The 23,194-nt window shown below is 40.2% G+C and overlaps 1 protein-coding gene across 1 annotated transcript in view; it reads left to right on the top strand.

Annotated features, from left to right (window-relative positions):
* The first annotated feature begins 238 nt into the window (after window positions 1-238).
* The window catches only part of grin2ca (glutamate receptor, ionotropic, N-methyl D-aspartate 2Ca), a 105,862-nt gene continuing 82,906 nt past the window's right edge, over window positions 239-23,194 (top strand). The window contains exons 1-2 of the mRNA XM_017705897.2: window positions 239-880; window positions 1,298-1,577. The gene's annotated coding sequence lies outside the window, so the exon portion shown is untranslated. The remainder of the gene's footprint in view (window positions 881-1,297; window positions 1,578-23,194) is intronic.

Below are 23,194 nucleotides of genomic sequence, written 5' to 3'. Positions count from 1 at the left end.
AGGGCAGACACAGCATCAGAATGACAGACAACATTGAAGAAACACGACGGAAAATAAGCGCCAATGATCAATAGCGTCTATTTGCTTGAGTACTATAAGTAACAGAGGGTGGTACTTCGAGCGGGAGGGAGAAGGGGTGGGAGAAGAGAGAGCAGAATGGGTGGGAGAAAGAGAGAGAGGGAGTGAGAGCGAGAGACAGACGCAGGATAAATCCTTACCACATAATGATTACGGCTCACAAGCCTTTGCTCTGACATGGAGTGCAGGAGGAGGAAGGATTACAACTGGACGCAGTAATCCCGAGGCCAGGACTGCACACTACAACTACAAATACAACTACAAAGACCATCTCCATCTACAACTAACAGCAAGTGGGGTGACAAAAAAAGAACCTGAACTCAGCTGCACAGATTTGATTATCCTCAGAGAAACTCGGTGTAAAGACAGAAAACTAAGGTTCCTCTACAAAGGAAAACACTAAGCCCATCCCTGGTCAGGAGTTGTACCCTACAAGAGGTGTCGGGCCGTGCCATCTGTCTGCCACTTTCCACACCCTGCCTGCATCTGGAGCCACCTCTGTACTGCTTTAATGGAGGGGGGACGCTGGACACGTGAGGGGAGAATAGGTGAACGAGGCAAACCGGAGGTTCGGGCTCTTCCACAGACTAACTGAAAATCTTCACTAACTGCTCCGAGAAGCCTCAGGTTTCTTTACTGGCACTCATCTGAGGCTCGGCCACTTTCATACGGGACTATGAAGGATAAATCTTAGTGCTTGAAAAAATGCAGTAATTAATACCTGATGTCGGTGATCTTTTGTAAAGATTTTGAGGCACTTTTTGGACTTCGCTTGGACACAGATGCCTATATGACTCAGGAGGTGAGGAAATCCCTCAAAAGACGTATCACCTTTTGTACCAATTCATTCATATTCAATGCTAAAAAACAGTGACTCTATGCACTGAGTGTATAAACTAGGTAAAAAAAAATATATTAACAAAAAAATATTAAAATACAGATGCCAACAATGGGCTCTTTGGTGTGATGCCATAGAACAGTCATTTGTGATTCCTTCAAGACCCTTTCGACGGCTCAGTTTTGTAAATTAGATAAAGAACCTAATTTAATTTTTTTATTCACACACAAATATAAACACACATAGATTTCTTGTGGTGCTCACCTGTGTCCTCCAAGATATAGATTTCTATGTATAATCATTTACCCCATCTTTCTCTTTCCCTGACTTTCCCTCTATCTCCCTCCTCCCATCTCCTCCCTCTCTTCCCTCCCCTCACAGAGCAAGATGATGTGACCTTCTGCCAAACTGCTCGAAACCATGCCACCGACACAGCGGGCTCCAGTGTCCACACTGAAATAGGCTCAAACAAGTGCGGACTGGAGAGAGCGAGCAGCGCAGAGAGACAGAGAGGGGAGAGAGAGTGAGAGTGAGAGAGATAGAGAGAGAGAGGGAGGGAGAGAGAGAGAGAGGAGGAAAAAAGAAAAAGAAAGAGGACGTTGGAGTGTGAAGGAGGAATGTGCTGTCAGGAGCCTGGGCTGGATGCGGTTTGCCGTCGCAGGTAACTAATGGATCACCTTCACTTTCTTCTGCTGGGACGTGTTAACAGTTAACTGTTTTTTGCATAAACTGTAAACTGTTGTTGGCATGTGTGTTTGTATTTGTGGCGGCAGACGTGTCAGATTTTTAGACGTGGGTCTGTGAGTTAAGTGCAGTGACAGAGCTGTGCTTGTGCTTGTGTGACTGCATGGTGCTGAGATTGTCCTGCTGTGGTGTAAAACAGGTGCTATATCTATTTAAGTTCATCCACAGGTAGGACACTTGCTGGGACAGGCTCCCTATCAGTTTTCAGTTTGAGGTGAAATGAAGCATAAGTACTACACAGCTATTCTAAGAGAGATGTTAGTAGCCTTTATGTGTCTGTAATTGAACTTGAAGTGGCATGAATCGCTAGCCTGAAACATGTCAATATAGCCCTCCACTCTGCTGTTATAAAGTTCCAGCTCCAGACTTGTTCAGTGTAATCAATCTCTGACTCTAGCATCTGTAGCATATTGATTACCATAAATGTATTCCCAATACTTTTTGACTCAAAATGCACTGAAAGTCAAGGTGTTTAGGCAACTGCCCACTGAAATCTATTCTAAGTGTATTTCAAACAGATAGGTTTTCAGTTTGTTTGTAAACACAAAAAAACCTGCCGACATTACTGTCTGTGGTGATCAACCATATTCTACTGATGCTTATAATGGTGATTACATAGAATAATACTAGAGTTTTCTGTCCTGGGACAATGAGGGAAAGGGGCTGGCCTGTCACTGAGAAGTGAGCTGGGCTCCTCAGAGAGCAAGGCAGTAACAATCTGCAGTAATTACTGCTGGGTCCAGTTATTACTCTAGCCAGAGCGCATACTGATGCATTTAGCATTCGGCCCACTGTGCAATGGGAAAGCGCACGCTACACCCTACCTGAGGCTGCTGCTTACTATGGGTGAAAGCACTTTACTGCCTTCTAATAAGAACTGGACAAATGAGGTGGGATGAGATGGAGAGAAAAAGACTGAATGAAAAGGAATGAACAATGTGGAGAAAAAAGAAAGAAAGAAAGAAAGAGCAGACCACAATGACAGAGCCTGAAAAAGGCTTAAACAAAATTTCAAGGAGAAAGAAAATATTACGCTTTGATAAGACCTAAAACATTTCCAACATAATGAACATGATGTTCCACACCATTAGCCCATGCATTTCTCATTTCATTGTTATTAGTTAAAGATCACAGATGGCTTGGCCTACAATACTGTAAAATAACCCAAGGTCACATGAAAGGCTTGTACATGAGTACGAAGTTAAGGCTAAAATATATATTTCAGAGATTTTCTCAGCTCTAGTGTATATTGTGTATGACTCTGTACAGTCTGTCATACTATAATTTTGTAGAGCTTTATGGCAGTTCTGGGCCAATTTCTCTAAGCCTTTCAGAAACTGCAACACCCTCTCACCACCCAACACACACACACACACACACACACACAATTTTCCCCTCTTTTCTTCTTTAAGTCACCCGTCATCTACCTTACCTGGCCATTATTCATGGTAACTGCTTTCTTCCCAAAAAACTGCAATTTCGTCACAGATGAAAATGAGCAAAAGCTTCTTTTCTGCTAGCAAAGTCCCGTGGACGCTGTGTCAAGTGTGGCCAGCACAGTTATAGCAAAAGGCCACTAGAGAAGAAAAATGTTTACCATCCATGGCAGAGTACCTGTAGCTGTATAAACAGCTGTAGCACAGCTTGCACTACTTACTAATGAACATGCTGGTGTGGTGTGGGTGGCTGGTACTGGTTTTCTATGAAGTTTGGTGCTCAAATAATGCAATTGTATTCAATTCCATTCTTAATAAAATGCTCATTCTCAACAGCGCATAACTGCACCTCCACCATGCATATTGTCACAATTTTGCATCACAATATCAGTGTTGGCGAAGGAAGTTCATGTAATCCAACAAAAGTAAATTATTTTGGTCAAATGCAGGCAAATCTTCAACTACGTCAACACATTATTAATATAATGTACATTCTTAAAAAATCTCAACTGGGTTCTGTAATAAACACATTGTTCTATGTATAACTATGAACACCCAAAGAAATCATTAAAATACGTAAATGGTTCTTTGTACGGTCAAATGGTTCTTCTCTATGATGGAAAGCCAGCTGTATATGGTTCTTTAAAGAACTCTTTTTAATGGTATAAATGGTTGTATATAACACCAAAGTATTAAGGAATATGTAGTGTGTCCAACTAGAGAAATAATGTCACAAAAAATGTGTTAAAAATGTTGTTAATTAACTTTAGTTTTTTTGTAGATTACTTAGAGTACTTTGTCCACATCATGCAGCTTTAGTGTGGTTGATGCATTGTGTCAGTAAGCAGGTCAAAGTGATTGAGGCAAGCTATGCTGAGTGTGTGGTACACAACAGTGCAGGTCAGTAAAGAGTTAAGCAGAGAGGCTGACCGGCTCAGTGGTGACTGCGCTCCGTGTGAGGACAGAACAGATGCATTGATCCCTGGGTATGTTGGCTCCACACGGCAAAGACCGGTCCACCACACAGCAGGGCGGTTACACACACACACACAGACACACACACACACACACACACACATTCTCATTTGCAAACACATGCATGCATGCTTGCAGATGCGTACACAATTATATACATGCAAATTGAAAAAACCTAAAGAAATAAATAGAATGATTTTATTGGTTCATGAAATCAAGTGTTATGACATCATGATTAAATACATCCCTTAATTTCACAACACGTTAGTGTAAAGGTCTTTACACACCAAGCAGCATTTATTTGGACATCAATAAGTGAATTTGAACATATGTACAACTGATGGTTTTGCACACCAAACTCAATTTTTCAGACAGAATTTTTTTTTTATTATTATTATTTGCCCTCCATTCGATTTTAGCCACCTTTTGCAGGGGACATGAACTCACTAACCAATCATGGTTGTCTCTTTTGTTGGCATAGCAACAACTAAGATGAAAGGTATACCAGACACAAGAATTCTTATGACAAAATGATTAGTTTGTCTTGCTTTTTTGTGTGAGGTGTTGGGTTACGGAGATCTGAGCTGTATGCAAAAGCACTCAGTTTCAGCTCCTGAGTGAACTGATGAAACTCCCTGGTCACCTTTCAGCTTTGTTCATTTTTGTTGACTATGCAAAAAAATGACAAAATGATGTGTACAGGGGGCAGTCGTGGGCTGGAGGTTAGGGAACCAGCTCTGTGACCACAAGGTTGCCGGTTCGATCCCCTTGGCTGACAGTCCATGACTTAAGCGCCCTTGAGCAAGGCACCTAACCCCCAATTGCTCCCTGGGCGCCATGGATAGGGCTGCCCACTGCTCTGGGCAAGTGTGCTTACTGCCCCCTAGTGTGTGTGTTCACTAGTGTGCATGTATGTGGGTGTTTCACTGCACGGATGGGTTAAATGCAGAGGTCTAATTTCACAATGTGCAAACACAATGACAAATGGTTGTTAATTCAATTCAGTTTTGATGAGTATGTGTCAGCCAAATACTTTGCACTCGTAGTGTTGTTATTATGTTCATACTCATTCCTGACTCAACCTAATATGTCACATAAGCAGATGTCTATGGTATCATGGCCACCAGGGCCCCCATACAAACGTCTGAGTTATTACTAGTAGGAAAGCCTCTAATCAGTAAACCTAATCCTGAAAGTCAGCTGATCATGTCTTTTAATAGTAAGAATAACACTAGCTTTTTGTACAGAGGCCTTAACAATTTCACAAATTGGCTTCAATCTGCTTCAAAACTTTTCAAGATTCTACAACTTTCTGCTGTTTATTTCCAAATTTTCAGTGTGATCTCAGACTTTGGGCTCCGCTGCATGTTATTAGGACTTTATAGCTTTAGGTTTAACTAGAACATGTTATTACCCAACAGAAAAACTGTTTTGATTGTCTTATTTTGGAACCATATGACGTGTGAAAACGGTGACCAGTAGACCAGTACCAGTAGAATGATTCTGCCTATTTATTATTTCTTTTATAATAAATATGACAATTCCACTTGGCTTATACATCCTATTTTAACAGCATTATACACAAACGCTCTTTTAAAGGCCACTAGATGAGTTGAGCCAGGCAGTGTTCAATTTCACACTCATCTAGTATACACTGTTAGTAATAAAGGTGCTGTGCATGTACATTTCTCATTAATCAAGGTACAAACAATGTAAATGTGTACAACAGTGGTTTTAAGGTCTAACTGTGTACCTTAAATAAGTTTTTCCAGGTAAGAAGTATGTATTTGTCCCTTTTCATAACTTAATGTTTTAAAACAGAACCAGGCTGGAGCCTGGAGACCAGACAGGGGTGTGGGGTTGATACGACTTACTTTTATGTCCCCTGACTAAAGGTATACAAACTTGCTCTTTTGGAACTTGAAGATGCAAGGTGAAAAGCGACTAGGCTGTAATGAAAGCTGAATTAACACGCAATTAACACTTGTCTGTATATCTACAAGACCGACTGTCTTTGGGTAAATTTTAAGTCACATATCTGCTATATCTTTCTGTGGTCTATGTATAGTATAATTTAACATAGTAATAGCAAAATGCTGAGTGGTGCAATACAGCGTGCACCAAATGTCGGTGACAGTGTGTGTACTTTCATTAAAAACAATGGTTTTGATTTATTGGCTGCATTTGGTGTGCGGTGACCTTCAGGAATTTACATCTTACAATGTTTCTGTTTAAAATCTTAGCCCAACAGAGGATGATGAGGGCTCTAGCCAACAATGATTACACCCCCAATTCCAATGAAGTTGTGACGCTGTGTAAAACATAAATAAAAACAGAATACGATGATTTGCAAATCCTTTTCAACCTATATTCAATTGAATACACTACAAAGACAAGATATTTAATGTTCAAACGGATAAACTTTACTGTTTTTTGCAAATATTCACTCATTTTGAATTTGATGCCTGCAACACGTTCCAAAGAAGTTGGGACAGGGGCATGTTTACCACTGTGTTACATCATCTTTCTTTTTAACAACACTCAATAAGCGTTTGGAAACTGAGGACACTAATTGTTGAAGCTTTGTAGGTGGAATTCTTTCCCATTCTTTCCCATGCGTCACACACTTTCAATAGGAGACAGGTCTGGACTGCAGGCAGGCCAGTGTAGTACCTGCACTCTTTTACTACGAAGCCATGCTGTTGAAATGTGTAGAATGTGGCTTGTATTGTCTTGCAGAAACAAGCAGGGACGTTCCTGAAAAAGACGTTGCTTGGATGGCAGCATATGTTGCTCCAAAACCTGCATGTACCTTTTAGCATTAATGGTGCCTTCGCAGATTTGTAAGTTACCCATGCCATGGGCACTAACACACCCCCACACCATCAGAGATGCTGGCTTTTGAACTTTGCGCTGATAACAATCCGAACAGTCCTTTTCCTCTTTGGCCCAGAGGAAACGACGTCCATGATTTCCAAAAACAATTTGAAATGTGGACTCGTCAGACCACAGGACACTTTTCCACTTTGCGTCAGTCCATCTCAGATGAGCTCGGGCCCAGAGAAGCCGGCGGCGTTTCTGGGTGTTGTTGATATATGGCTTTCACTTTGCATGGCAGAGTTTTAACTTGCACTTGTAGTTGGAGCGACGAACTGTGTTTACTGACAGTGGTTTTCTGAAGTGTTCCTGAGCCCATGTGGTAATATCCGTTACAGAATGTTACAGCCTTGCTTGTGAACAGCTCAGCCTTTCAGGGATGCTCCCTTTATACCCAATCATGACACTCACCTGTTTCCAATTAACCTGTTCACCTGTGGAATGTTCCAAACAGGAACAGTTTTTTGAGCATTCCTCAACTTTCCCAGTCTTTTGTTGCTCCTGTCCCAACTTCTTTGGAACGTGTTGCAGGCATCAAATTCAAAATGAGTGAATATTTGCAAAAAACAATAAAGTTTATCCGTTTGAACATTAAATATCTTATCTTTGTAGTGTATTCAATTGAATATAGGTTGAAAAGGATTTGCAAATCATCGTATTTTTACACAACGTCCCAACTTCATTGGAATTGGGGTTGTATTTTGAACTTCAATGTCTGCAAAAATTAGCTATTTAAGAAGAGACAGGCAGAAAAATCAAAGGATTGTTAAAAACAAATGAATAAAATAAGATATTAACGTAAAGAGTTACTTGCTTCTATGCACTTTCTGATGTTATTATGCACGGTTGTTGTTCACAGGCTCTCCATAATTGGTCTGACGCATCAGTGTTGTTGAAAGACAGTACACACAATATACTAAGAAAAGGGTATTGGGACATAATAATCAGTACAATAACGATGAATATAACATATCAAGTTGTCCACTCCTACTTTAGTGTAACCGAATCAGATTGATTCCATTTAGATTGATCTCAAAGAAGACATCAAAGTGGTTCTTTGTTTCAAATACCACTGTACTTCGAGCTCACACAGTGAATCAGGAGAAACTAATAGACTTTTATTGAAATGCCATTTCCACTAAAGAAGGTACATCGAGTACCTTCTGTATGAGTGACAACACCGGAGAAGAAACCAAAACTCAGAGGGTGTGTTAGACTCAACTCAGTGTGTGTGTTTGGCTGAGAGAATAGTCTGAAACTTCAATCAAGCGGAGCATTTTAAACAGATGCTGATTTAATCCTGCCTCCGCCCAAACAAGCGCACACACACTTGTGAACACTGAAAAAGATGTACTGAATTGACTTATTCACTTACAATATTTACATGATTAAATAGATTCCTGTTACTTTAATTATGCTCTCATATTGTCATGGAAATGTCATCTGTGTATCTCCACGGCAATTGGACAGATATTTCACAAGATTCACCCTGGTACAGTTTTTATTATGTAGAGGTAACTTTTTCAATTATAAGTGTTTCTCAATTACTGAGATTTGTGACAGTCACACCTATGTTATTTTAATCACCCACTTTGCTAAAATAGCACCATTTTGAAGCATGTAAATGAGTCACAGTAGCTGGCTTTCCAACTTGATAAGAGAGAATGTGAATGAATCAGCTTTCATCAACTACAGATCTGCGAAAATTCCTGAAGATGACATAATTGCGCAGTACGGCACGAGACAAGAGTCCCTCTTGCTGTGTGTCATACGCAACAGAAGGATGTGAACCTGTATTAGCTCATGGTAAAACAGGCCTCTGTCAGCTGTACATATCTGTAGTCCTAACAGTTTAGAGATGCTGGGCAGAACAGCCAATAATCCATTAATAATGGCTTAAGTTGCTGGAAACGTCACCTCAGCAACAGTTCCGATAGGACGTAGCGCCAACTTGATGTTGATTCTCACTACGTCATTGCAGAATGTTTCCATCACCATTTCTCTTTTATAAATGAACCAACTGTTTCACTTCCTCCAAGCTTAAAAACTTTATAGGCAATATTTAGACTTCATCACTTATGGCTTTTTGATTCTTTTTATACATATTTTCCAAAATCGCAAATAATGAGAGATGCCCATATCCTCTCACATAAAAAGTCAATTTTTGGAATATTTTATGCACATGAATCAAAATCATATTTCATTTCAGGTTTAAACAACAGAGAACTGTATTAAATTAATGGTGTATGTATTGATGCATCCGACCCTTAAGCTACTGTTACAACTGCTACCCATCAGAGGCAATCTGTGTAAAAAAGAGAATTTCCTCAAAGACTTCATGTGGAACTGCTGTACACACTTGAATCAAAGTGAATTCAATGAGTCACATTCACAAAACAATGCACAAACATGCATAGGACAACATGACTGCAGAGTGATGAAGAAAAATGAGTAAGCCTATAGTTACGGCGTTTACCTGCGTTGAAACGGGATGAAATGCACTGCCTTTGCGGTATCATTATTCAGGACAAAAGACACACACTGCTGCTGAAGTAAGGGCAATTACCATTTGAGCCAGTGACTGAGCTGAACAAACGCCAATAAGCCAAGATTGCACCGAGGACAGAAATGACATTGTTGTGAATGAGAGGGCAATGCACAGCCATCAAATGTTACTTTACTGGCCACTCAGGCAACCGCTCCATTTCTTGCCTATAAAAGCTGTCACGCCGCTGCTTGACTTGCTAATGAAGGAGCGCTGTGTCTCACCTGGCTCCAGCACATCTCACATTGTCTCCTTCCTTCTCACAAATGACCTCCAGTGCTGCATCACAGCTTCAGCGGCTGCTTTGTCAGCGAGCTGCTCCACAGCGTGCCACTAAGAGCCGATCAGCTTAATGAAATGTTAAAGATATTAGAGCCACACTCATGATAGAGAGCACTTTAAGGACAGCATTACCCACTTGTGTACACATGCGCGCACACACACACACACGCGCACACACACACACACACACACACACACACACACACACACACACACACACACACACACAAACACACACACACACACATTTGTATTGCTGTCTTCATGAGGTCTTCCATTGAACATCTGGATTGCTGTATTGTGCAGGACGGTGCAAAAGTCAGAGACTATTATTCATTCATTTACTTTCCCGTCAAAACAGCCAAGTATAATAAGATTTTCAGTATTTGTGTTCACCCTTTGCAGGGACATTTTTCCAGACCTCCAAAGTTCAGCCTTAGAAATTGGTTGCATTCTCTCCTTTTAACATTCCAAGTAATCTCATACACATTTAGAGATGTTGAGGTGTGGACTCTGGGGGGGCTGGGCTATTTTTTTCTGAGAACACCAGTAGCTTCTTTCTTTGATTTGCATTTTCTTTCTCTTTTGTCTGTTTCCTTTTTTTCAGTAACACATTCTTGGCAGCTACACATCCTTTCAGACTCACAGTGTTGTCTTGTCACAGTGGACGGATCGACAGAGACACCTGTGGATTTTTTTCAATCTGAAACAAGAGGGGAGCTTGAATTTCTCCTCTCTCTCAAAGATGAAAGCTCTGAATACCGTTTATCTGATAGTGACAGTTTTGCTGGTTTACCAGGTATTGCACGGTTGTTAGGAGTCTCATTTTCTCTGTATGGCTTCATTTTTAACTCCAGTTTTGGAAGCTTAGGTTAATTCCTTTTTTGAGTTTCCTATGCAAGTATATCTTACTTCCTTAGAAATATCTCCTGACAAATTCATAACTTGTACTTCTGACAGGAAATTAAATAAATGAAGGATAGTCGCTGACTTTCGCACAGCACTGCCAACATTAGCCTTAGTCTTAGAAATTAAGTTTTAATCTCAGTAAATAAAAGGTTCATTTGTCACACAAATGCTACATTTCCTTTTTTTTAACCGGGGACCTGTCAGATGTGCCCACATTTTTAGAATGGCCTTTGGTCTTCACCAACAAACACACACACTAACATAGGAATCAGAGGTCACAACATATAAAACACAAATATAGTTGTTTTATTTACTATCCAAAACCACCAATGCTCCTACATGTGTTTCCTAAGGTTTTTTAGACCTTGTGTCTTTCCTGTCTATATTGAAAGTCTGGGTCTAAGCTGGTTTTCTCTCTGACAGAAATGAATGGCGCTGGGATAACCGCTGCTGTTGTGTCCCATGGTAAATGAAAATGACACCAGTGTGTTTGCCATTAGGATCCTCTGATTAATGATGTTGTTAAGAAGAAAAATGGACACTGCTCCATGCAAGTTAACACTGAACTAACATCATAAGTCTGGCAACTTCATCCAAAATACCCCATGCAAACCAGCTAGCTTTGTGAGTTGGGGTAGACTTACTTTAATGTGCTGTCATTTCAGTGTGCAGGAGTGTTAACTTGCTAGTATTATGCATGACGTATTTTGTATGTTGCCTGCTAAATGACCTTATTATTCAGAGAATCCAGTGACACTCAGAGAAAAAATGCACACAGGACAAAATGTGTCGGCTTCAGGGCATTTTAATTTACCACGACACGACAGCGGCAATTTTTGAAAAGCCATTCATTTCTGTCATAATTAGATGTTAAATTTCTAATATCAGCATGATGCCAACTACAAAATGACACATGCCTTTAGAGGTCTATATGTAATGTTGGTAAGTGGGTCCTATTTGACCTTACAACACCCTGCATGTACCCCTCCGGGATGAATGGATTAGAAAAATATATTTGGGCCAAATCATTATCTTAAAATGATCATAGAACAGTGTTGTGGGTGTCAGGCTGTGTACTCGTAACCCTTTCATGTAATAACTTTCTGTGAAGAAGCTTTTAGAAGCATTAATCTCTTCAGACGTCTGGTTCCTATCACTGCAACTGTGAGGAATTGTGAGACTAAAGCTAACACTAAACAAAACCTCAGTAACTAAAAGAAGTATTTTTACTTTTGTACTTTTACTAAGAAAATTTGCTCGTTGAAAACAATTTTTCATTCTTCCAGGCAAACGTCCCAGCAACCCAAAAATATTCATGTGTTCTGTCAGTTTGGGGACATTTAGTCCTCACAAGCTAAATACACACGATCCCCCGCCCCTCCGCTCTCTTTCTCTCTCTGTCTCTCAAACACATTCACAGGTGTAGAACTGTGCAGGTTAAACAGCCACTACAAACTGATCAAGGTCATGTGTGTGAAGCTGTGTCCGATGTGTGTGTTTGTCAGATAAGCAGGCTGCTCCACAGTCACCAGGCTCTGCTGCCCTCTCTGACTGATCAGCCAGTGCCAAACAGGGTAAATCACAACTTTACTCTGAGGTGAGAAAATCTCTCCAGCGCTGTGCGAGAGTCCGCTAGAGCAGGCTGTGGAACCAGCCTCCCTCTCGTACGCTTTAATACTTGTGCTCAGTGTGTACACTAGAATGGGCCATGCACTTCTATCTGTATTCAGTCCACCACTCTGTCCACTGCTGGAAACAGAAAAAAACTGACAGGCCCTTGAGCTAAAAGAAAATAAACAAGAAGAGGACTGATTCTTTACTCTGCTTTCCTGACGCAAAGCTGTCTCAGAACTTCTAGCTCAAAGGGGAATTAGTGTAATTAAGATGTAAACAAACATATCCAGAGTGGTTTGATGTGAAATGTGCCAGTTACTGAGTGAGAATTGTGGTGATAATAGGAACCAGATCTCTGACGGGTTTCTTGCCCCTAAAAGCTTCCTCCCAGATATCTCTTACACTGTTTCCAAATAATGCTATGTGAGAATGTCTTTAACCTAAAAGTTTCTAAAAGCCATTCGTGGCAGATAAACAGATGCAGGGCATTCTAAGCAGGCCTAGATCATCAAGTTTTCAGCTACGCGCAAATGTTTGGTGGCCCCCTATCTGGCCATCTCTTTTTTTTCACATGTAAAAACTCAGAAGACTTGTAAAGATTTACCAGTCATTTCAGAAAGTAAATTAAATGGCTATATTTGTGTTAAAGAAATACTAACCCCTTAGGTCCTATCACCACCACTGAAGAGTCGCTAAATGTATGTACAATCCATAGTCTAGTTAATGATACTACTGTGCTGCTATTCTGGTTTTCCTTATGTAGAAGATGAGTACTATAATGAGCATCTAACATAATACCGGTAGCTTATTAGGTTTTGAAAAGGCAGCATGTCTTACACTTCATTTACAAAAACCTACTGATGTCTCTCAAAAAATTAAACCCTTGGAATTTCTTCTAAGTAATGTGAATCTGTATAGTTTCACTTTGTCTTTGCTTTACTTGAGTTCATACCATAGTGGTTTCCAGAGTGGTTCACCAAACTGCAAACTCATCCTCATTTTGGTTAACTATTCAGTGACTGAAAAATGTCGAGGAGTTTTCACTACAGCAAATCTGGTCTGGGATGCAGGTTGGTTGATCATTTTTAGCTCAACTGGCCTCGTAATACAGAAGTAAAAGAAACCGTGTTGTCAACACATGGCAGCCTCCTGAGTCATGTTTTAATGCCATGTTAGTGTGTCCATGAGCTAGAAAGTGGTACATTCATATTCAGATTAACAAGAGTAAAAGTGTATATCTGCGTGTGAGGGTGTGTAACATGTAGCCATCAGCTCAGCTGGTAGAGTCTAATGACATATGCGTATGGGGGATTCTGTGGCGGGTGCCACAACTTCAGCTTAACTAGGGTCTTATACTGATCCCCTACTCCACGCAATACACATTCACTAACACGGACACATGCTCTCCCCACATGCACTTAATATTGGTTACAGCCTCAAGAGTCCTACAGCCACCCACCTCTAAGTGTCCACACCTATCTGGTTTATGTAATTAATTTTATTTGGTTTGTGTGAACACTTCACAACTGAACCTCTGTCACCCAAAAATAGTGGGTTTTAGCTCGCTTCCAAGTAAACCATGGTTCTGTTTGATGCTGGTGGTGGTGATGATGATGGTCATAATGGCCTGCGCCAAACAAGAGAATTTAACATCAGAACAACTGATTAAAGACAGTGATGAAGTACGTCATGACAGATTATGTCCAGTAAAGTGTCATGTTTCCATTACTATTAAATGTCATAACACGTCATAGAGTTTGATGTCACAAAGTCTAACTACAGTACATTAAGCATGTGGCATAAGCTGTCATGACACCATACATTATGCCATCTGTCATGACAATTACCAGTAATGGAAACATACTAGTGTTACATTTATTACATCATCTAACATGACAAATTATGATGGCCTATAATTAGCATCTTCCACAACATTATAATATGGTTATGTCATAACAACATGTATGTCATGAGTCTCTATATTATCGTAGGCTAGCTTGAGTTAAAGCCAAAAATCTGTTGTAGAATCCATGCATACGCACCAAATTCCTGACCAATCAATGAACACCAATGAGCACTTCACTACTGCAGAGTTAAACCAACTGAACCAAATGAAAAGGATACAATGTCACAAAACCCAAACTCTGGTGCTGACTTTAGCAAACAAACTAGGTGTGTAAACAGCCTAAGACTCTATCTACAAGGTGAGCAAGCTACATCCACGATGCTGTGCAAGCTTCAGGTAGGCTAGGGCTACATATGTACAGTAAAATGGATTATTGGTGCCAGTATAAACCTACAGTGTCAGCTCAATCTGCCACCTTTCAAGGGTTACATATCATCAAACATGATGTGGTTTCTTGCTGACTATGTGAAACAAACCATTGCCTTGCCTGCCTTTACACTGTGAAAATTGATGTGAATGGTTTTTGTAATAGTTTTGGACATTGACTACCTATGGTCAGTTACCCTACATTAAGTTACATATATATCATCGCTATGCAAAATAAAGAAAGAAATAAAGAAATAAACCCAACAAAAACACAATTATATTTAAAAGAGTAAGTTTACAGAAGAAAGCAAATGCATTCTTAAATTTTAACGAGTTAATGCATAGAGATTTTATTCCAAGTAATTTCTGAGCATTTCTATCGGTCCAGGTTTGAGTGTAGGGTCACAGAGTTCTTTGCACATTTCTAAGGTCCTGGACCAGCTATACATTCATCTCACTGGACCACTGCCACAGCTGTACAACTAGTTATTACTTTGCAAGTAGGCACTCTACAAGCTATATATGTCCATTATTGTTTTTTGTTTCTGCCACTGCAAAAGGCATTTGCTCCAACATTCTGCGTGCTGATGTTATAAGGGTCCACATGAAGGAGAAAAATGTAAACTTATTTTAGACAATAGATATATACAGAACATACAGACGACAGCAGGGCTGTAGACATCATGCTAGCACAATGCCTTTGGATCTGCATTATCATTTGTTTATAATGCCACTGGATGTCATCCTGGAAGCAAAGGATCAGTTTAATTCTGTAATAAGCTAAGAGACAGCTAGCCTAATAGGGTTGGGACGTTTTTCTTAGAAAGTGGACTTTTTAATTATGAGCACTGGGTTTCTAGTTCACTTATTTTTTCAGAACTGAGGTGTAGCTCGCAGGCTAACCACCTGTAAACACCTAATAAAATGAGAACTAGTGAGAAAAGCTAGAGCTAAAATAGAGCTCTCCATAATTCTGAGAACAACTGTTCTATATTCTGGAAAACAAAGCTGACTACTGCAATTTTCCTTTTGTTGTTCTCCCATCCATGCCTCCTGCATTTAAACATGGCCTGCACTGCACTAGATTAAACACCTTTTTTTGTCTAGAATTGTTTTGTCTTTGGACCTGAAAGCTTCCCTCAGAGCCAAAGACAATGTTCTACAGCATTTTAAAGTTGTTTTGCATTTAATTGGTATGTGCGCAAAGGTGTAACATTAATCAAGCTAATTAGCAATGGGTATTAAGCAGCTGTCCCCACAGATCAGTTTTAAGAAGTGAGAAAAAGAGACGAGCGCTCTCTACAAGGCAAGGTTTCAGTTCTGTTTGTTACTTGTTAAAGCTAAGATAACTGAAAGTCATTTGAATTAGCAATGAACACTATCACATCATCCTGCCAGATTAAATGAACACAAGAGAACCATCTGAAGAATTCTAAAGGGTCTTCGAGGCTGACGATTTTTCTCTACTATCTTTGACGAGAGAAGGTGTTTGTGATGAGGCAATGTGTCTTGAGCCTTTACAATACGAGCCACTGACTCAAGTCACTGAAGAGTTAACAAAGTGGCAGAAAATGATTCACATTGAGCAGCAGTGGTGTCTGAATGGTAGGACATTCCCAAAACTGCGAGAGTTCGCGTCTAATGATCTGTTCAGCAGGTCAATATTCTATATAACCTGAGTCCTGATTTCTTAGATGCACTGAATCCTGAATGAATAAATTGGATTTCGTTGAACACTGTAAGTTTCAATCAGTTTGACATCAAGGTTGCAGACTGCATCACCAGTCAGCCAGGGTTTTCTGCAGTGGCCATAAATCCTTACATTCTGCAAGCTGTTTATCGCACTAAACCGGTGTAACATCTGATTCAGTTCCCTCTCAAATTCACACTCCCCTTGATAAATCGATCCTCAGATGCGCAAACTCACTGAACAGAAATCAATGGCCAGCTACACTGGAGCTTTGTAAAGCAGGGGAAAAGTTTGAGAAAGGCTGTACAGACGAAAGGCCTACACAGTTGGTAACAATGGCCATTTAACTTTAACCTTTCTTGAGCCGCTTCGCTTTCCATAGTTCCAGCGTTGCTTGCAATTGAGTACTGTTCAGTGAAGCGCGCCTGAGAGTTTGAGTTAGGAAAGAAACCATGAATTGAGTGCAGCACCAGCAGCTTTATGGAGACTCTCAAGAATCCTCACTTAATCAGTCCAACATCTTTATTACAAACTAAGCTTATGTTAATTGAGTTATTTACAGCTGGCACAGACAGCTGGCATATCACAGCCTTGTGAGGTGTTGCTGGGGCACTTAGCTTAGTGTGTGAGTGTGGTTGTCTGCTCGCTCAAAGGTCCTGTGCTTTCATATTTATGAATGCGGCACGAGTAGGGCGTCATCAGAGGCGGTAACACTGTTTGACTGATTTGCATGCTGTGAAGTGTCTTCATCATCCATGCCTATAGCAGACTTGAAACAGAGGAGCACTGCAGAGGCAGAGCTGACCATGATAAAAATGATATTTTTACAGTTTGGAAAGATGTGTTCACATTTTAAGCAAGGCTGACATATTGTATTACATTATTACAGAGGAATGCATTTCAGCTATTAATGAAAAAAAAGGTCTTATGGTGCGGTTAGAGATATTCAAGCCTAAAACCTAAAGTTAACATGACATTGGTTGTGTTATGCAGTATTCTGGAGTGCATTATATCATCATATTGTCCTCAAAAAAAAAAAATCAGCACTAATCCACCTCAATACAGATGTGATTTTTCAAAATGTACCTCCTTCAAGGTGCATCATCAGAAGGGGGTTTTCCTAGTCTTTAGAACAGGAAAACTTCCTCTAGAGCAGGGGCATTTAATTAAAATTCAATAAGGTTCAGTTAGAGAAAATTTCCTCAGGCGAAGGTCCAGAATATCCACTGCTCAAAAAAATAAAGGGAACACTTGAACAACACAATATAACTCCAAGTAAATCAAACTTCTGTGAAATCAAACTGTCCACTTAGGAAGCAACACTGATTGACAATCAATTTCACTGCTGTTGTGCAAATGGAATAGACAACAGATGGAAATTATTGGCAATTAGCAAGACACACTCAATAAAGGAGTGGTTCTGCAGGGGGGTCCACAGACCACTTCTCAGTACCTTTCTGCTTTCTGGCTGATGTTTTGGTCACTTTTGAATGTTGGTGGTGCTTTCACACTCGTGGTAGCATGAGACGGACTCTACAACCCACACAAGTGGCTCAGGTAGTGCAGCTCATCCAAGACGGCACATCAATGCGAGCTGTGGCAAGAAGGTTTGCTGTGTCTGTCAGCGTAGTGTCCAGAGACTGGAGGAGCACTGCCAGAGCCCTGCAAAATGACCTCCAGCAGGCCACAAATGTGCATGTGTCTGCACAAACGGTTAGAAACCGACTCCATGAGGATGGTATGAGGGCCCGACGTCCACAGATGGGGGTTGTGCTCACAGCCCAACACCGTGCAGGACGCTTGGCATTTGCCAGAGAAGACCAGGATTGGCAAATTCGCCACTGGCACCCTGTGCTCTTCACAGATGAAAGCAGGTTCACACTGAACACATGTGACAGACGTGACTGAGTCTGGAGACGCCGTGGAGAGCGATCTGCTGCCTGCAACATCCTTCAGCACGACCGGTTTGGCAGTGGGTCAGTAATGGTGTGGGGTGGCATTTCTTTGGAGGGCCGCACAGCCCTCCATGTGCTCGCCAGAGGTAGCCTGACTGCCATTAGGTACAGAGATGAGATCCTCAGACCCCTTGTGAGACCATATGCTGGTGCGGTTGGCCCTGGGTTCCTCTTAATGTAGGACAATGCTAGACCTCATGTGGCTGGAGTGTGTCAGCAGTTCCTGCAAGATGAAGGCATTGAAGCTATGGACTGGCCCGCCCGTTCCCCAGACCTGAATCCGATTGAGCACATCTGGGACATCATGTCTCGCTCCATCCACCAACGCCACAGACTGTTGCACCACAGACTGTCCAGGAGTTGGTGGATGCTTTAGTCCAGGTCTGGGAGGAGATCCATCAGGAGACCATCTGCCACTGTAGGGAGGTCATACAGGCACGTGGAGGCCACACGCAATACTGAGCCTCATTTTGACTTGTTTTAAGGACATTACATCAAAGTTGGATCAGCCTGTCGTGTGTTTTTCCACTTTAATTTTGTGTGTGACTCCAAATCTAGGCCTCCATTGGTTAATAAATGTGATTTTCATTGATGATTTTTGTGAGATTTTGTTGTCAGTACATTCAACTTTGTACAAAACAAAGTATTCAATGAGAATATTTCATTCATTCAGATCTAGGATGTGTTACTTGAGTGTTCCCTTTATTTTTTTGAGCAGTGTCATAACGTCTAACTTGCATCATGATTCAGTGCCATATATTGTAAACTAAAGTAGCCTTGTAGTTATATCAACATCTTATGCAATCAGCAACTGAATGTCAAATAAAATAAAGTATAATTTAGCAATATTTTAAGAATATTTATTGTCACTTTTAGAGTGTGCCATGTGAAATAACATCCCCTGACTCACTTTCTTCCCCCGACTGCTGCATTTCGCCTCGTCCCTCCACTATGTGTGCATCACTCACTTGAATCTTCACGTTCATCGTAATGCACACATCTGATTGACTGAGTAGCATCACATGTAATATTTATAACGCATGCGATTGGTCTGTCAGTCTCCTGGGCTGCTAAAGCTACCGTAAAGGCTAGAAAATGTACACAGATTAAAATAGGACCACCCCGTCAAAATTAAAAAAAAAAAAAAAAAGATCCGTTATAGGTCCAGGTCTGCATAGGACAGTGTCTGAGTCCGGACTGGGACCACAGTCCACCGATTAGAGATTACTGAAGCACTAATGTAGGAAGCAAGCAGGCATTTTAATAACAGATGCAGTCAAATTGTTCCATTTAAGCCGCAGCGTCCTTTTGATGCGGGCATGCCAATAAAGATTCTTTAAATTAAAGTGAATTATACAGAGTAGATGGGACATCATGATGAACTATCTACCTTCTTACAGTAATGACTGTGTTTTATGTTTTGTGTAAGAAAAGTGAGTGAAAGACCTGTTTTTTTTAGTTTGTTTGTTTGCCTCACCAGTGCAAGACCTACTTCACCTCACAAGTGGAAATAAAAGGAATAAAAGGCTCTGGCACTCATCCAAACGTCTAAAGTTTATCTTACATCACAGAAGTCTTATATCTACCTAAACACACAACCATTAGCACCTTTTAGAGGAAAGTAAAGGAACAGGCCACACTGAAGGGTTAATGGTGCTGCTCGGTTGGTCACTTGTTCCAATCGAGGACAGCTCTCCAAGGGGTATAAAACTGCAGACATAAATTCCTAATTTCACCCGTGCTGTGGGTCAGACTCTCAGCCAAATCACTTATTATTAGGAACCAATGTCACATATTTCAAACCGAGACATGAATTTAAGTGTGCCAGGTGTTCATTCTGGAGCAGGGTACAGTAATTAAAGCAGGCAATAAGGCTTCTCTATGGCAGTGACTTTGTTATTCAACATAATGTCTAGTAACATAAGGGCCAAAAATAACTTTCAATGTACGATTTTTATCCGCTGTAGAGCCTGGTCAATGTGTGCATGTTGATGTGTAATAAATTGCAGGCTTTTATATCATATGATATATCTAGCCCCAGGGAGAATCATGGCTGCTGTGAGAAAGTGTGTGATGGCAGTTACAATACTGCTCATAAACATCCTGATATCTTCCCTCATTTCATTGCTGTTGGATGAAAAACTCCATTTTTGTTCTCTTGTGTATTTTATTTTACACCCTCTAAAGATGCCAGCTGGCCTGACAATGCTGTGACAAATGGAACAAAGGTAGAATGAAAAGTTATCATTTTGGAGATACAAGGCTCTATTCCAACAGTGACAATATAAAATCACTGGTAGAGAGTATTTGTTGTGCCATGCTGTACTCTGTAGTGCTGTATTACTCTTGGCTCTCTTAGCATCATCAGTTCATAAACTTCATGATTGATTTTCTTTTTTAACTGCTTTTACATTCTAATTTGTCAGTGTTCTCACTTCAATACCCAGCACCCAATACACAAATACATTATGCAACCATAAGAAATCCCTGTGGTGCCAGCCTAGTCACTGATCTATGAGCTAATATATACAACCAGGTTAGTAAAATCAGCAACTATATACTGTGATATCTTACCTATATCAAAAGATGAAGACTTGATAACTCTATTTTGTTTCCAAATTACATTTTTTAACATCATTTGAAAATGCTAGCTGGATCACATTATATGAATATTCTGCCAAAGATAAGATCCATCTGTGAGAATGTAGTCCCTTTTGCATCATATGTCAAATCTGATGTAAGAAACCTGGGTGTACTTTTAGATCATATCTCCAGTTTTATCCCTTATTTTAATCATTTCTAAGTTTAAGTTCTAAGTTCTAAGGTTGTACTCTATCATTAAAAGCTGCAATTCATAAGATTTCCTGTTAAAACTAAAAGAAGTAGTGTTACTGAGTCAGGACCAAAAAAAAAAAACATGCTAATATATGTATGCACTGTATGCACTGCTAAAATATGTATGCACTGCTGTGAGTCACCCCGTAAAGCCAGAAACGATAATATAAAAGTCAGAAGCATCAGGTTAGATTTAATGACACTTTTTCTTAGACCACATCATTAGTACTGACATATAGACACAAAGGACCAGCTTGGTGTTCAGGTCTCATTAGCAAAATCACCATTTTTCTAATGAAGATACGATAATGATCATTTACTCCCATCCTCAGAAGATACATCCTTCACCGAATTTCTCTTTGAGTACTCCTTCAACACACAATCATCAGATTCATCTGCTCAGGGAAGGGTTCTGGAGCACAAACTTCTAATGCTATTTTACTAATCATTTAAATTTTACATTCTATTCTGTTTCATTCGTTACTATTTATCTTGCATGTTTCTGCTTTTATATAAAAAAACAATGGACTACAATGTGTATTAAAGTTATTATCACAACTACAAAAATTGCTTGGAATGAAATTTAATTTTCACTAAAAGGGTTTGTTATGACAGCAACAATATGCCTATTGAGATGTAAACAATGTCAGAGTGTTTAGACGGGAAATGGCACATTATACAAAACTTAAACTTACAGTGACAGGTCATGCACACAGACAAACACATTAATTACTATCCAATATATATATATATATATATATATATATATATATATATATATACTGACAATAGTAAAATAGTGAAAATATATGTTTTCTTTGGGGACTACTTTGCCTAACAAGACCCTTCATATACCTCTCAGTCACAAATGAATTTTTCAAACTTACATTTTAGGTCAAAAATTAAGTTTTTGTCTCAAAATGATCATGAATCAATGTCTCAGGCATTAGGCCGCATATTAATAATCATTTTGTGAAATAGATTCCTCCGAAGGACCTTTTCATTCATATCACACCACTGTGAACAACTGTGACCCAGTAAGTTTTTCTAGTAAAGCACTTTTACATCAAACCACTCTGAATGACTTTTTTCACATCTTAACCATTTAATCTCTTCAACTACAGCATTTAACATGTGTAAATCTGTTTATTAGGAGCGACGTGGCTGGTGTGCCTGTCATGTTCCAGTTACTGATCATATCACTGAAACCGCATGCACTTCGCCTTTGATCAATCTGTCTCTCATTTACAGGTGTTTTTATAAATGTGGCTTTCATCACACAGCAGATCTATCGCATGTCATGTAAACCAAGCACTACAAGCACATCAGAAAACTACACGCCTGCACCCTGCGCACTCTACGACAAGGCCCGGGATAGGAACAGGGAGAGAAACTAATATTACTGAGTGTATCAGTTTGATGTGCCTTCCCTCCAGGGTCAGAGGGGGTGAGATAAATCAGGACAGATGCTGACGGAAAACAGCATTCTGGAGGGAGTAGACATGAAGGGACAGAGAAAGAGAAGAGAGGAAGCCAGGATGGATTGCATGGATGTGACAGGCCATTACTAAACTTTATCATGAGGCCATAACGCTGGGGATCATTTCATCAGAGACAAAAGGAATAAATCTGAACCGCACTTGTCAGAGACTGTGACGGACAGCCAGACCCCTGGACACCACTGCTGGAGGTCATCCATTGACAGGCAGACGAAGAAAGCTGTGCTTTAAAGATCTGTCCATGTCACAGGTCAGCGGCATACATGCAAATATAGAGCTGATCTGAATAGATGTGACAATAATAACGATCCTTGAGACAGTTTTAGGATGGTTGTTCAGGGGACAAGATCCAGAAGGACGCGTCTTTCATCTGAAACAAATCCATCTCCCACCTCCCACTCATGCTGCAGTATATGGTATGATCTTAAAAATAAATATGTTTTTTGGAGCGATGCCTTAGAAGAACCACTTTTGACAATATGGCGAAAACATCATATCATATAATGCTTAATGACATCTTCTTGATACAGATCGTATTATTTTGACACACATGCATTAGCATTTAAAATGCATTTAAAAATAACCATCAATGATTTTGATTTGTTTCACTTACCGCACCTTATTAAATCCAGGACTAACCAACAG

Source organism: Pygocentrus nattereri, chromosome 14, assembly GCF_015220715.1.
Source record: "Pygocentrus nattereri isolate fPygNat1 chromosome 14, fPygNat1.pri, whole genome shotgun sequence".
NCBI lineage: Eukaryota > Metazoa > Chordata > Actinopteri > Characiformes > Serrasalmidae > Pygocentrus > Pygocentrus nattereri.
Note: the sequence above shows the minus strand (reverse complement) of the source record. Positions and strands in the feature narration are given on the sequence as shown.